At 47.5% G+C, this 17047-nt stretch overlaps 1 long non-coding RNA gene across 1 annotated transcript; it reads right to left on the reverse strand.

The window, feature by feature from the left end:
* Positions 1-11465: 11465 nt before the first annotated feature.
* On the reverse strand, positions 11466-16379 carry LOC140720286 (uncharacterized). Its single transcript, XR_012097154.1, has 2 exons — positions 16191-16379; positions 11466-11921 (listed from the first exon to the last, which is right to left on the reverse strand). It is a non-coding gene; the product is annotated as an uncharacterized lncRNA (long non-coding RNA).
* Positions 16380-17047: the final 668 nt, after the last annotated feature.

Genomic DNA, 17047 nt, shown 5'->3' on the forward strand with positions numbered 1-17047 from the left:
GTCGACACTGATAAGGAAGCCCATTATGTCGCAGACCATAACTTGGGAGAGAAAATACAGCAGAGTAAAGCTGATTTTGACAGCAAACAAAACCTTGGAGGTTGGAAAGATGACAGAAGGTTATGTTCTCAATACATTAACCGGGGCCTATCACATCTCTGAGATTTGCAAGGGCATGTCATGGCAGGTCAGAGCCAGTCTATCAAATCCAGACTGCTCCAGAGTCTTTAGGTTGGCATCATACGAACCCACTTGTAGATAGTTAATGTCCTCTGGAAGCTGAGGTCCACAGGCACGTTGTCAATGGGAAGCTCTGGGTGGAGATAGCTGAGGTCCACAGGCACGTTGTCAATGGGATGCTCTGGGTGGAGATAGCTGAGGTCCACAGGCACATTGTCAATGGGAAGCTCTGGGTGGAGATAGCTGAGGTCCACAGGCACGTTGTCAATGGGATGCTGTGGGTGGAGATAGCTGAGGTCCACAGGCACGTTGTCAATGGGAAGCTCTGGGTGGAGATAGCTGAGGTCCACAGGCACGTTGTCAATGGGATGCTGTGGGTGGAGATAGCTGAGGTCCACAGGCACGTTGTCAATGGGATGCTGTGGGTGGAGATAGCTGAGGTCCACAGGCACGTTGTCAATGGGATGCTGTGGGTGGAGATAGCTGAGGTCCACAGGCACGTTGTCAATGGGATGCTGTGGGTGGAGATAGCTGAGGTCCACAGGCACGTTGTCAATGGGAAGCTCTGGGTGGAGATAGCTGAGGTCCACAGGCACGTTGTCAATGGGATGCTCTGGGTGGAGATAGCTGAGGTCCACAGGCACGTTGTCAATGGGAAGCTCTGGGTGGAGATGATGAACCTCTCAGATTTATCTCTCAGACAATCGACAATGGTGACGATGAAGGAGCATTTGACCCCTCAGTCAGTTGGGCAAACACTTTCACTTTGCACTCAGAGCTGAAGGGTAGTTCATTCATAGTCAGCATCCACGAGGGTGGGTTAAGGCAAGGCAATCTTTCCCATCCTCTCAGTCAAGGCAGAGACTGGGGGGAGAGAAACAGATACGTTCATCACCCAGTGTTCTGGGAATGAAGAGAGAGATAGAGAAGATGAATTTCGAGGAGGTATCTGGTAATCAGATAAGTACAGAAATTGCTCTTGCTGGTTTTACTAACAGATATTCGGAAATGATTGAATCTGAAATAATACCGATGAGTGTCCTCATAATGGTCAAATGCTAGATTGAAGGAGACGTTCTCCAATACAGTATATTATTTTCCAATTGTATATTCATTATTCATCAAGTCTATTGGTAGTTAACAGTGTCATTCCCCTGTCACTCAGTTAGCCACGCCCACATGGGAGGAGTACACACACCGTACAAGCAGGGTTGTCAATAAAGATCCTGCAAGCAGATGTCCTGGTGCGCCCTGCACTGTCCCTCAATAACACACACAACATGGTGTCAGAAGCGGTTCATCAATACAAAATCAATGGGTGAACTCCCATGGGTGACTCCCTGTGAACAAATGCGGGTGTGTTCTCAGCACCCCAGTTCCAGTGGATTTCACTAAGTTAGAACGGAAAATTTATTTTCAGACAAAACTTTTTGACGGTATTTCGGGAAGTGTGTCACCATGCAGTTCGTTATATCAAAAGCGCAGGCCACTTTCAAACATCTGAGTTGCAAAGACACTTGGGAGCCCTCGTGCTGAATTCCCTGAGGGTTAATTTGTCGGCTGAGTCGCTGGCAAGGAAGGCAAATACTATGTGTGCATTCATTTCAAGAGGACTAGAATATGCACGCAAGGATGGATTGTTCAATCTTTATAAAGCACAGGCGAGGGCTCACTTGGAATATTGGGTGATCGGCAAATAGCAGTGGGTCCAGGTGCTTGCTGAAGCAGGAGTTGATTTCAGCCACAACCCAAATCTTAAAGCATTTCAGCACTTAAGAGTACTAGTGAACAGTATTCATTAAGACAGCTCCCCCTGCTTGTAAACCCTGGTATAATTGTAAACCTTTTGAAGCAGATGAGAACTTCTGTAGCAATGATTGAAAATGTCATTTAATACCCCCGCTAATTAGTTAGCTCTGATTTTCAGAACATTACCTTTGTAGGAAGTAATGGTCTGCAAACCCGGCCAGAATTGACATTCATTCGATGTCGCCTGCAGCCTCGCTTGGAATTATTTCTTAGCTCTTGAATTATCCCTCAGCAAGTCATGCCTCGTTTATTTGTACGGACCTGGGTGGCCAGACTTAAATATCATAGTCCTAATGAGCCTCCTGTTCATCCACAGCTTTTGATCTGGGGTGTGTATAGTAAATTCTGGTTGGCACACACACACTCATCCACAGCTTTTGATCTGGGGTGTGTATAGTAAATTCTGGTTGGCACACACACACTCATCCACACAGGTTTTGATCTGGGGTGTGTATAGTAAATTCTGGTTGGCACACACACACTCATCCACACAGGTTTTGATCTGGGGTGTGTATAGTAAATTCTGGTTGGCACACACACACTCATCCACACAGGTTTTGATCTGGGGTGTGTATAGTAAATTCTGGTTGGCACACACACACTCATCCACACAGGTTTTAATGAAGTCTCTAATCTGTAGATAACTTTCTGAGTGCTTCTTTACCTACCTTTCCGATATCACATCCAATCAAAGTTACAGAAAAAAAATTTGGGTTTAAACCCCTTTCAGAAGGGGTTCTGATAAAATTAAGAATGAGTGGGAAAGAGAACTTCAAGTATCTTTATCTACAGAGGAATGGGAGAAAATTCTTAAACTAGTCAATACTCATCAATATGTACCAGACATGCTTTGATACAATTTAAGGTGGTTCATAGGGCTCATATATCCAAGGATAATTTAACACGTTTTTACGGTCATATAAACCCTGTTTGTGATAGATGTAATTCTGAAGTAGCTTCTTTGACACATATGTTCTGGTCGTGCCCTCTGTTAAGAAAATATTGGAAAGATACTTTTGATATTATTTCAGCAGTTCTGTGTGTTGATTTAAAACCTCATCCTATTACTGCAATCTTTGGACTACCAGTGATAGACTCCAGTCATTTATCCTCATCAGGTTGTCGTTTAATTGCTTTTGTGACATTAATAGCCAGAAGATCGATTTTATTTAAATGGAAAGATTCCAATCTTCCATGTTTTTTTCATCTTTCATGGTTTTCCCAAACGATTGCATGTTTAAATTTGGAAAAGATTAGGAGCAGTACGATGGAGCCCTCGGTTAAATTTGAAGAAACTTGGAAGCCATTTATTCAATATTTTCATATGATGTAAGTTGACCCTTTCTGAAGGCAACACGTGAATCTGCAGATGCTGGAAATAAATAAAAACACAAAATGCTGGCAGATCTCAGCAGGCCAGACAGCATCTATGGGAGGAGGTAGTGACGACGTTTTGGGCAGAAACCCTTCATCAGGAGGGTGATGAAGACTCCTGATGAAGGGTTTCGGCCCAAAACGTCGTCACTACCTCCTCCCATAGATGCTGTCTGGCCTGCTGAGTTCTGCCAGCATTTTGTGTTTTTATTGACCCTTTCTGAATCCTTTTTTCAGTATTTTTTTAATGGATAAAAGAGTGGAGTTAAATGACAAAATATAATTTTAACCGATGAATTATGGCAACCCAATCTTTGTTTTTTTTTAGGTTAGTTTGTTTTAGTTTGTTTTTTTTTCTCTTTTTTTATAATTATAATTATCTTTTTCATGGTTGGTTACTAAGCGAGTGGGAGGTTAGACTCCATTTTTTACTTGGAATATGTGTTTCTAGATGTTAACTGTTATTAATGTATTCCTGATCTCTATGTATTAGTATTAATATTGTTTATTGGAAACTTAATAAAAAGATTGAAAAAGAAAGGTTTTAATGAAGTCGGTGTCAGGCGTACTCATTCATACTCGAAGATGAGTCATTGAATACACCAAATCAAAGTTGTCCTGTAAGTGCTCCTGCACCTCACTTATCCATATCTTCTTGGTCCTCACTGCTGCTGTTGCAGTATTCGGTGTCTGCTGATCCTCCAGGAGAAGATGTACAACTAGGTGATGAAACATTCCAGACTGTGGACATGGGATAGCACGGTAAGCACCTTTAATGGTGGTGTAACAGTGGTCCAGTGTGTCGTTTAACATAGAACATAGAATAGTACAGCACATTACAGGCCCTTCAGCCCACAATGTTGTGCTAACCCTCAAACCCTGCCTCCCATATAACCCCCCCCCCCTTAAATTCCTCCATATACCTGTCTAGTAGTCTCTTAAACTTCACTAGTGTATCTGCCTCCACCACTGACTCGGGCAGTGCATTCCACACACCAACCACTCTCTGAGTATAAAATCTTCCTCTAATATCCCCCTTGAACTTCCCTCCCCTTACCTTAAAGTCATGTCCTCTTGTACTGAGCAGTGGTGCCCTGGGGAAGAGGTGCTGGCTGTCCACTCTGTCTATTCCTCTTAATATCTTGTACACCTCTATCAGGTCTCCTCTCATCCTCCTTCTCTCCAGAGAGTAAAGCCCTAGCTCCCTTAATCTCTGATCATAATCCATACTCTCTAAACCAGGCAGCATCCTGGTTCTGGTAAATCTCCTCTGTACCCTTTCCAATACTTCCACATCCTTCCTATACTGAGGCGACCAGAACCGGACACAGTACTCTAAGTGTGGCTTAACTAGAGTTTTATAGAGCTGCATCATTACATCGCGTCTCTTAAACTCTATCCCTCGACTTATGAAAGCTAACACCCCCAGATCCCTCTGCTCCTCCACACTACCAAGTATCCAGCCATTTACTTTATACTTTGCCTTGGAGTTTGTCCTTCCAAAGTGTACCACCTCACACTTAGGGTTGAACTCGATCTGCCACTTCTGCATCCTATCAATGTCTCTCTGCAATCTTTGACAATCCTCTACACTATCTACAACACCACCAACCTTTGTGTCGTCTGCAAACTTGCCAACCCACTCTTCTACCCCCACATACCGGTCGTTGATAAAAATCACAAAAAGTAGAGGTCCCAGAACAGATCCTTGTGGGACACCACTAGTCACAACCCTCCAATCTGAATGTACTCCCTCCACCACGACCCTCTGCATTCTGCAGGCAAGCCAATTCTGAATCTACCTGGCCAAACTTCCCTGGATCCCATGCCTTCTGACTTTCTGAATAAGCCTACCATGTGGAACCTTGTCAAATACATTGCTAAAATCCATGTAGATCACATCCACTGCACTACCCTCATCTATATGCTGGTCACCTCCTCAAATAACTCTATCAGGCTTGTTAGACAGAATCTGCCCTTCACAGAGCCATTCTGACTGTCACTGATCAGACCATGATTCTCTAAATGCCTATAGATCCTATCTCTAAGAATCTTTTCCAACAGCTTTCCCACCACAGACATAAGGCTCACTGGTCTATAATTACCTGGACTATCCCTACTACCTTTTTTGAACAAGGGCACAACATTCACCTCTCTCCGGTACCATTCCTGTGGACAATGAGGACATAAAGATCCGAGCCAGAGGCTCAGCAATCTCTTCCCTTGCCTCGTGGAGCAGCCTGGGAAATATTCCATCAGGCTCCGGGCACTTATACGTCCTAATGTATTTTAACAACTCCAACACCTCCTCTCCCTTAACATCAACATGCTCCAGAACATCAACCTCACTCATATTGTCCTCACCGTCATCAAGTTCCCTCTCAGTGGTGAATACCGAAGAGAAGTATTCATTGAGGACCTCGCTCACTTCCACAGCCTCCAGGCACATCTTCCCACTTTTATCTCTAATCGGTCCTACCTTCACTCCTGTCATCCTTTTGCTCTTCACATAATTGAAGAATGCCTTGGGGTTTCCCTTTACCCTACTCGCCAAGGCCTTCTCATGCCCCCTTCTTGCTCTTCTCAGCCCCTTCTTAAGCTCCTTTCTTGCTACCCTATATTCCTCAATAGACCCATCTGTTCCTTGCTTCCTAAACCTCATGTATGCTGCCCTCTTCCACCTGACTAGATTTTCCACCTCACTTGTCACCCATGGTTCCTTCACCCTACCATTCTTTATCTTCCTCACCGGGACAAATTTATCCCTAACGTCCTGCAAGAGATCCTTAAACATCCTTAAATGTCCATAGTACATTTCCCTGCAAAAACATCATCCCAATTCACACCCGCAAGTTCTAGCCTTATAGCCTCATAATTTGCCCTTCCCCAATTAAAAATTTTCCTGTCCTCTCTGATTCTATCCTTTTCCATGATAATGCTAAAGGTCAGAGAGCGGTGATCACTGTCCCCCAGATGCTCACCCACTGAGAGATCTGTGACCTGACCCAGTTTGTTACCTAATACTAGATCTAGTATGGCATTCCCCCTAGTCGGTCTGTCAACATACTGTGACAGGAATCCATCCTGGACACACTTAACAAACTCTGCCCCATCTAAACCCTTGGAACTAATCAAGTGCCAATCAATATTCGGGAAGTTTCCTCTGGTACTACAGGTGATTTGTTGGTAATAATTATTGTGAGGCTTTTTCCAAGCTGGCCTGGATCAAATCTCCCCGAGAATGATGGGAATGGCATCAGAGTGTACTATTCGTGCCTGTTGATCACATGGCAGAGTTCGTCTGGAGCCTGAGGTGGAATGTACACCTCCACCAAAATGATGGCTGAAATCTCCCGCGGCAGGTGAAATGGCCGGCGCTTCACCACGTGGTGTTCCGGGAGTGATCCGGAGTACCGTGCGCAGTTCTGGTTGCCTACCTGCAGGAAAGATGTGAATAAGGTTGGCAGAGCAGAGAGAAATTTGACAAGGATGTTGCCGGGTCTAGAGGACCTGAGGTCAGGGAAAGGATTGAAGAGGTTAGGACTTGATTCATGGAGGATTGAGAGGAGATTTGATGGAGGTGTACAAATTATGAGTGGTTCAGATCGGGTGAATGCAAGCAGGTTTTTTCAACTGAGATTAGGTGCGACTGAAAGCTGAGGTCGTGGGTTACGGGTGAAAGACAAAATCTTTCAGAGGAACGGTTGGGGGGGTGGGTGGGTGGGGGTTCTTCACTCAGAGGACCGTGAGAGTTTGGGAAGAGCAGCCAGCAGCGGTGGTTCGGATGATCTCGATTTCAATGTTTAAGCAAAGTTTGGACAGCCAGAGAGGACTATGGTCCGGAGCAGGTCGCTGAGATTGGGCTGTTTATATGGTTTTGGCTTGGACTAGATTGGGCCGAAGGGCCAGTTTTTGCGCTGTACTTTTCAAAGGCTCTGTGACTTCAATTAGATCCTCAAACACTCATCCTTTAGAAAAGCTTTTTTTTTAAATCCCTTGTATTGGTTTTCTTTTCACTGACTGTTTTCCACAATCTATCCCCCAGGGTCCCTGCCACTCCGCCCAATGCCCCAGTTGGAGCAGAAGTTGGATGCCCTGAGGATCATTTAGGAGGCTGAAAATATTATAGACGAGCCTTTTGAAGAGGCGGCTTCAGACAGTAGGTGGGAGACCAGCAGGAGAGGTGAAGAGATTGAGAAGTCAGTTCAGTATTCCCCTCAGCAACAAATATACCCCTCTCGATATTGCCGGTGGGGAATGACCGATCAGCTGACAGCAGCAGCAGCCAGGCCGGCTCTGAGCCTGACACGGAAGGGCGAAGGAGGCAGTGCAGTAGGTATAGGGGACACGGTAGTGCGGGGGAAAGAAAGGAGATTCTGAGGCCGCCAAAGAGTCACCAGGATGGTGTGCTACCGCCCGGGTGCTGGGATCCAAGATGGATAAAAGCAGCGGCAGGATAAGCCGCAAAATGGCTTCTTCCCCTCGGCCATCCGATTCCGAAATGGAATTTGAAGCTTTGGACACTACCTCATATTTTTAATATACAGCATTTCTGTCTTTGCACATTTTAAATAATCTATTCAATATACGTAATTTATTTACTTGCTTATCTAATAATACGCTTTATTTTATTAATTATTTAAAAGAGCTACTGCCAACCGGAGACCAGGGTCCTGGGGCTGGGTTACTGCCACTAGAGAGCATGATGTGTGCCCCCTTTGAATGACACACCAACCGCATCTGTCGACGATTCTGTTACGGATGGGCAGAGCCTGCTGGTGTCGGACAAGGAATCTTCCTTTACTCTGGGACGTCTCTGTACCAGTGTGTACCGGGGTTTAGCATGCCGTGGGGCCTGGAACGTCAGTGACTGGGTCCTCCCCAAGGTCAGTACAGTAACGCTCAGCTGGCCCACCCGGGGAAAACCCACTGGTCAGACCATACAATTTCAGACAGAACTGCTCCGGAAGACAAACACCCACCGGCACACAGAAATGGCAACTTTTAGAATTAGAAAGAAATCAATGTGAAAACAAATTTAGAGGTTGAATGGTGACCCCTCTGACCTCAGGATGGAAGGGATAGAAAGGGTCCTGAGGTGAGAGAGTTGGTTACACACCGTCTCCACGACTCAGTCGACCCATGAGGGGGAACAGGAGCATCTATTGTGTCAGCACCGAGAGGTGGATGGGACACAGACGGACTGACCTCGGGGTGGGGGGGGGGTCAGTTCGATTACATCTGGGATCTACTGTCTTGGGCTGGAGTTCTCGACTGGTCATCCATGGCTTCATGACTGGCTCATACAGTGAAAGCCCGCGATGGCACCGTTCCCGGCGGTCTTGTCCCCATGAAATTCATCGGCTTACAACTGGACAATGACGGCTGTTAATGACTTGGAGGAGAATGTAGGTCGGACAATTAGTGAAAGTTGTGGATGTCACCAAAGCTCGTGTGTTGTCTAAGGTTACAACGGGATGGAGACCAGCTGAGAAGGTGTGCAAAGGAATTGCACTCAACAACAGTTGCTCAGGAGCTGAAAGGCGACCGTTATTCAGATGAAGATGTAGCTTTCCTTGGGTCTCACTCTATTAAAATAGAGAAGACTGGTGCACGGTGGTTCAGTTCATCAGGTTGGAGGATCCCAAGAGGATTTCCTCCATCCTGATCGTGATCTCATCAATTAGGGGAACAGTTCATCGGGCAGAATTTCCCCGTCGGCCAGCATTTCAATACTGATTCCCATTCCCGTTCTGACACGTCAATCGATGGCCTCCTCTTGTGCCGCGATGAGATTCCTGTCAGGTTGGAACCCTATATTCGGTCTGAGTCCCCTCCAGCCTGATGGCATGAATAGTGATCTCTCCTTCCGATAAACAAGTCCCCCCAACCCGCCATCCTCCATTCCCCACTCTGACCCAACCCGGGTCCCCTCCTCCTTCCTCCTCTATTATGACCCACTCCCCTCTCCTATCAAATATTTATTCTACAACCCCAGACCTTTCCCACCCACCTGTCACATTCCAGCTAGCCTCTTTCCCCTCCCCATTTTTTTTATCCTGGCATCTTTCCCCCATCCTGCTCAGCGCAAGACGCAGACAGTTTTTTTTTCTTTTCTATAGACGCTGCCTGAGCTTCTCAGTTCCTGCAGCGTTTTGTGTGAGTTGCTTTGGATTTCCAGCATTTGCAGACTTTTGCGAGTCTGTTCCAGAAATCGCCGACCGTGACCAGTAAATTAAATACGCATGCGTGAAAGTCAGAACAGCGCATGCGCTCAGTGGTCAAAATCCTGGCGGATGCTCGGCGGCGGGTAGGGATGGGGATCGTATCGGCACCGGTGAACCGCGACTGAGGGACAGTTATTGTGAGCTCCGGAAATACCGTGGCTCCGCACCCTGGGACAGTCTCGGTCCTTTCCCTCTCTCTTGGCCCCACGACGCATGCGCATTGCTGTGACCGGAGCAGATAAAAAGGGTCTTTCGTTTGTAGGGGCTTTTAGGTAAAGAGTAAGCCATAGGTGACAGTACCTGACTAAAGACTTGTTTCGAAGTGCAGGTGTAGGGAATTGGAAGGGATGGGTTTTGTAAACATTGCTGAGGTTTAGCTATCTAATAATATTTTTTTAAATAATTTCTTACAACCAAAGGAGTGAAAGTCGTTATTCAGATTCAGTTTATTGTCATCTAGAAACCACAAATGCAATGCAGTTAAAAAATGAGACAACGCTCCTCCAGAATGATATCACAAAAACATATGACAAAACAGACTACACCAGAAAATCCACATAACGTTTGGCAATCCCCAATCCAGAGTCCGGAGAGGCTGCTGCGTATTAATATCGCGCTACCGTCTTAGCGCAATGTACATGCAATAAAGAGTGGAAATGTGGGAAGATATTGCCCAAACACTGAGATTGTATACATAATTGCTTTTATACATGTTTGTACCAGATAAACTCAGATCAAAGGATCCAAGGATTAGGATCTTGGAACAAAAATTTAAGTTCCCAGTTAAAACTTACCTTCCAGTCAGTGAAAATGCCAATTTGTGCTGTATGAAAGACAACATAAAATCCTTCCATCAACTTTAGTTCTACCTCCTCTTGTTCCAGAAATTTCTACCCGTGAGAACATGTTTTGTACTATTCTCACTGAGTACACAATGATATCAGACACCTTTGTTCTGGGTAACAAATGTCCTGTAGATTTCACATATCAAAATGTGACACAGCGCTGGAAAAAGCTACTGCCCTCCCCTTCATATTCATTGGCACTGTCATCGATGGGTTCACCAGCGTCAATCACCTGGGGGGTGGGTCAGAGTAATTGGAAAGTCTCAGGTAATATCACGGGCTCGTTGTAGCGCTGTTGGAGCAGCCATTGGTCTGAGCAGGAATGTTTTACACAGCGTTAAAGCTGCACGACACTTTCAATTAACATTATGTGAAAGAAAATTCTATCAGTGCAGCACCAAATGCGATCCGTCCGGGAGCTTTTCAGTTATTGTGCAGCCAGACACGTGCAGCTTAGAGAGAACAGTGAATTAAACCAATGGAGAGGGTCAAACTGAGCCAAGTCACGGGCTGTAGACGGGCGGAAATGTCCCATTTTTGGCCAGAGAGGAAGACTGTCAGAGAAGCTGATGATCAGTCCCGATGCCGGCACTGTGCCACTGTGCCCAGTTAGAGGTTGACTTCTTCTCCCAAGTCAGGCTGAATCTCACTGTAACCCTGTGATGTCAGAGCTTAAGAGAGAGACTAACACTACCTCATCTAAAATACAACCATAAGATAAATGGGCAGAATTAGGCCATTTGGTTCATCAAATTTTTGACTCGCCCACCACAGGAAACATCCTCTGCACATCCATTCTATTGAGACCTTTCAATACTTGATAGGTTTTCAATGAGGTCTCCCTGATTCTTCTGAATTCCAGTGAGAGAGGCCCAGAGCCATCGAATGCTCCTCATATGACAAGACTTTCATTCCTGGGATAATTTCTGTGAGCCTGCTCTGAGGCCTTTCCAATGTCAGTACATTCTTTCTGAAATATGGGGCTAAAAACTGCTCCCAGTATTGCAAGTGAGGTATTGCCAGTTAGATAGATAGATAGATACTTTATTCATCCCCATGGGGAAATTCAACTTTTTTTTTCCAATGTCCCATACACTTGTTGTAGCAAAACTAATTACATACAATATGATATGCATCAAAATCACTATCTCAAAAAGCATTTATAATAGCTTTTAAAAAGTTCTTAAGTCCTGGCGGTTGAATTGTAAAGCCTAATGGCATTGGGGAGTATTAACCTCTTCATCCTGTTCTTTGTAAAACATCAGCAATGTGTCCTTGTTTTATGTTTTCATCGTCTGGAAATGAATGCTAATCGGCCTTGCTCACCACCAACTCAACTTTCATGAGGATTCAGAAATCTCTGACATTTTTGAAATTTCTCTCCAGTTAGAAAATAGTCTACGCTTTTATTTCTTTTACCAATGTTCATGACATTACACTTCCGGAAATTCAGTCCTTCATCCATTGATTCCTTTTGTAAATCTTTCTACAGGTGAGAAACAGCAAAAATAATTTGTGTCCAGGAATCTCAAACACAGCGACATGTCACGTTTCTCTATCCAGATGTTTAAGGAGTGACCAGATATTCACATTGTGACACCAATATATCCGTCCTGATCCTTGAAGATGAAGAAATATCTCATCCCAGCTTGTCTCTGACATGACATTTTCTGTTTTAATTTGGTGAACTCCTGGGGAAACAAGGTACTGAGAACACACCAGCATTTATTCACGGGAGATCAATTCTTCAACAGGATAGAATTTACGGGGGATTCACTTTGTCTGACATCTGATTCGATGACAGAAAATTGATGAAGAAATGTCGGAAGTGACTCACTCATTCATCTCATCCCAGCTACAGACAGACCAGTGAGTTCACACGGGGAGATGCCGTTCACCTGCTCAGACTGTCGGAAGGGATTTACTGGGTCATCCAAACTAGGGAGACACCAACAAGCTCACACTGGGGCAAAGCCATTCACCTGCTCTGACTGTGGGAAGGGATTCACTTGGTTATCTAACCTGCCGAAACACCAGTCAGTTCACACTGGGGCAAAGCCATTCACCTGCTCAGACTGTGGGAAGGGATTCACTCGGTCATCTGAAATGAAGGTCCATCACCTGCTCAGACTGTGGCAAGGGTTTTACTCGGTCTTCTAATCTGAAAGTACATCAGCGAGTTCACACTGGACAGAGGCTGTTCACTGGTTTTGTATATGGAAAGGGACTCAATCATCTGACCTACTGCTACATCAGCGAGTTCACACTGGGAAAAGGCTTGCTTGGATTGTGGGAAGAAATTCACTCGCTCATCCAACCTACAGACACGCCAGCGAGTTTGTGCTGGCGGGAAAAGAAAGATGCAATCTTTTCAATAATTTCATGTTCTCTGGCCTCAACCATCTTATTTTCACCATCAATGTCAAGTCCCTACACACCTCCATCCCCCACCAAGATGGCCTCAAAGCTCTCCATTTCTTTCCGGACACGAGTTACCCTCCACCACCACTCTCCTCCACCTCACAGAATGTGTCACCTCTGTCAATTATTACTCCATGGCTCCTCCCACATCCTTCAAACAAAAGGTGTATCCATGGGTCCCAGCTATGCCCGCCTGTTTGTCGGCTGTAGGGAACAGTCTGTGTTCCAAGCCTAAACTGATGTCACTTCCCCACTTCTCCTATGCTACACTGAGGATTGCATTGATGCAAAACTAGTCAATTTCATGAACTTTACCTCCAACTTCCACCCTTCCCTTAAATTTACCTGGTCCATTCCTGACACATCCCTCCCCTTTTTCAATCTCTCTGTCTCTGGAGACAGTTTATCCATTGATGTCTATTACAAACCCAGTAGCTCTCACGGTTACCTGGACTAAACCTCTTCCCACTCTGTTACTTGTAAAATCAGCGTCCTTTTCTCTCAATTCCTCCGTCTCTGCCACATCTGCTGTCGAATGAGGCTTTTCATTCCAAAATGAAGGAGATTCCGCTCTCCTGTGGGACATCTCCCCGATGTGCCATGGATGTGGTGAGACGATCAGCCTCCCCTGTGAGATACCTCCCCACTGAACCTAGGTGGACTGGATCCACCACCCTCCCCTGTGAGATACCACCGCATTGAACCTAGGTGGACTAGATCCACCACCCTCCCCTGTGAGATTCCTCCCCATTGAACATAGGTGGACTGGATCCACCACCCTCCCCTGTGAGATACCACCGCATTGAACCTAGGTGGACTAGATCCACCACCCTCCCTGTGAGATACCTCCCCATTGAACCTAGGTGGACTGGATCCACCACCCTCCCCTGTGAGATACCTCCCCATTGAACATAGGTGGACTGGATCCACCACCCTCCCCTGTGAGATTCCTCCCCATTGAACCTGGGTGGACTGGATCCACCACCCTCCCCTGTGAGATACCTCCGCATTAAACCTAGGTGGACTGGATCCACCACCCTCCCCTGTGAGATACCTCCCCATTGAACCTAGGTGGACTGGATCCACCACCCTCCCCTGTGAGATACCTCCCCACTGAACCTAGGTGGACTGGATCCACCACCCTCCCCTGTGAGATACCTCCCCATTGAACATAGGTGGACTGGATCCACCACCCTCCCCTGTGAGATACCTCCGCATTGAACCTAGGTTGACCTAATCCACCACCCTCCCCTGTGAGATACCTCCCCATTGAACCTAGGTGGACTGGATCCACCACCCTCCCCTGTGAGATACCTCCCCATTGAACCTAGGTGGACTGGATCCACCACCCTCCCCTGTGAGATACCTCCCCATTGAACATAGGTGGACTTGATCCACCACCCTCCCCTGTGAGATACCTCCCCATTGAACCTAGGTGGACTGGATCCACCACCCTCCCCTGTGAGATACCTCCCCATTGAACCTAGGTGGACTGGATCCACCACCCTCCCCTGTGAGATACCTCCCCATTGAACATAGGTGGACTGGATCGACCACCCTCCCCTGTGAGATACCTCCCCATTGAACATAGGTGGACTGGATCCACCACCCTCCCGTGAGATACCTCCCCATTGAACCTGGGTGGACTGGATCCACCACCCTCCCCTGTGAGATACCTCCCCATTGAACCTGGGTGGACTGGATCCACCACCCTCCCCTGTGAGATTCCTCCCCATTGAACCTGGGTGAACTGGATCCACCACCCTCCCCTGTGAGATACCTCCCCATTGAACCTGGGTGGATTGGATCCACCACCCTCCCCTGTGAGATACCTCCCCATTGAACCTAGGTGGACTGGATCCACCACCCTCCCTTGTGAGATACCTCCCCATTGAACCTAGGTGGACTGGATCCACCACCCTCCCCTGTGAGATACCTCCCCATTGAACCTAGGTGGACTGGATCCACCACCCTCCCCTGTGAGATACCTCCCCATTGAACCTGGGTGGACTGGATCCACCACCCTCCCCTGTGAGATACCTGCCCATTGAACCTGGGTGGACTGGATCCACCACCCTCCCCTGTGAGATACCTCCCCACTGAACCTAGGTGGACTGGATCCACCACCCTCCCCTGTGAGATACCTCCCCACTGAACCTAGGTGGACTGGATCCACCACCCTCCCCTGTGAGATACCTCCCCACTGAACCTGGATGGACTGAATCCACCACCCTCCCCTGTGAGATACCTCCCCATTGAACCTAGGTGGACTGGATCCACCACCCTCCCCTGTGAGATACCTCCCCACTGAACCTAGGTGGACTGGATCCACCACCCTCCCCTGTGAGATACCTCCCCACTGAACCTGGATGGACTGAATCCACCACCCTCCCCTGTGAGATACCTCCCCATTGAACCTAGGTGGACTGGATCCACCACCCTCCCCTGTGAGATACCTCCCCACTGAACCTGGATGGACTGAATCCACCACCCTCCCCTGTGAGATACCTCCCCATTGAACCTAGGTGGACTGGATCCACCACCCTCCCCTGTGAGAAACCTCCCCACTGAACCTGGATGGACTGAATCCACCACCCTCCCCTGTGAGATACCTCCCCACTGAACCTAGGTGGACTGGATCCACCACCCTCCCCTGTGAGATACCTCTCCATTGAATATAGGTGGACTTGATCCACCACCCTCCCCTGTGAGATACCTCCCCACTGAGCCTAGGTGGACTGGATCCACAACCCTCCCCTGTGAGATACCTCCCCATTGAACCTAGGTGGACTGGATCCACCACCCTCCCCTGTGAGATACCTCCCCACTGAACCTGGGTGGACTGGATCCACCACCCTCCCGTGAGATACCTCCCCATTGAACCTAGGTGGACTGGATCCACCACCCTCCCCTGTGAGATACCTCCCCACTGAACCTGGATGGACTGGATCCACCACCCTCCCCTGTGAGATACCTCCCCACTGAACCTGGATGGACTGGATCCACCACCCTCCCCTGTGAGATACCTCCCCACTGAACCTGGATGGACTGAATCCACCACCCTCCCCTGTGAGATACCTCCCCATTGAACCTAGGTGGACTGGATCCACCACCCTCCCCTGTGAGATACCTCCCCACTGAACCTGGATGGACTGAATCTACCACCCTCCCCTGTGAGATACCTCCCCATTGAACCTAGGTGGACTGGATCCACCACCCTCCCCTGTGAGATACCTCCCCACTGAACCTGGATGGACTGAATCCACAAACATCTCCTGTGAGAAACCTCCCTCACTGACTGTACACGGGTAGTACATCCCCCACTGTACATCACCTTTCCCTCCACATCGGACATCCATGGGAGAAATGGGAACATTCTGGGAGGGACTGAGTGGGAACTGGAATCACATCGGAAAGGCTGTGGACCAGGCCATTCTGTCCCACCGTCCCAGGCTGGTAGCTGGAGCTTAGCCAGTCCTCCTGCTGAGCCACTCAGCTCCATCGATCAGCACTGGCTCTCTGAACCCACCCCGACCACATGTCCTGGTGAAATAAAAACAGAAAATGATGGGAAAATCAGCAGGGATGAGACCTGGGAGAGATTGGTGATGGGACATTCAATCTGGGAGAGACTGGGGATGGGACATTCAGTCAGGGTGAGACTAGGTCTGGGATCTTCAGTCCAGGAGAGACCCGGTGTGAGAACGTCAGTCTGGGAAAGACTGGGTGTGAGACCTTCAGTCTGGGAAAGACTGGGTGTGAGACCTTCAATCTAGCAGTGACTAAGGATGCGACTTTCAGACTGAGAGAGACCTGGTGTGAGACCTTCAGTCTGTCAGAGACTGGAGATGAGACCTTCAGTCCAGGAGAGACTGGGGATGACAGCTTCAGGTCTTGATGTAAGACCTTTAGTCCGACAGACACCAGCGATGAGCCCTTCAGCCTGGGAGAGATCGGGGATGAGACCATCAATGTCAGTGGTTTGCTTTCACACCCTGTCAACCCTGTAGCGACAGGTTACTATCGATGCAATGCTCCTCAGACAGGATGAAGAGGTCAATACTCCCCAATGCCATTAGGCTTTACAATTCTACCGCCAGGACTTAAGAACTTTTTAAAAGCTATTATTAATGCTTTTTGAGATAGTGATTTAGATGCATATCATATTTTTTACTGAGTTAAGTATTGTAT

The sequence above is a fragment of the Hemitrygon akajei genome, unplaced genomic scaffold, assembly GCF_048418815.1.
Source record: "Hemitrygon akajei unplaced genomic scaffold, sHemAka1.3 Scf000039, whole genome shotgun sequence".
Taxonomy (NCBI): domain Eukaryota; kingdom Metazoa; phylum Chordata; class Chondrichthyes; order Myliobatiformes; family Dasyatidae; genus Hemitrygon; species Hemitrygon akajei.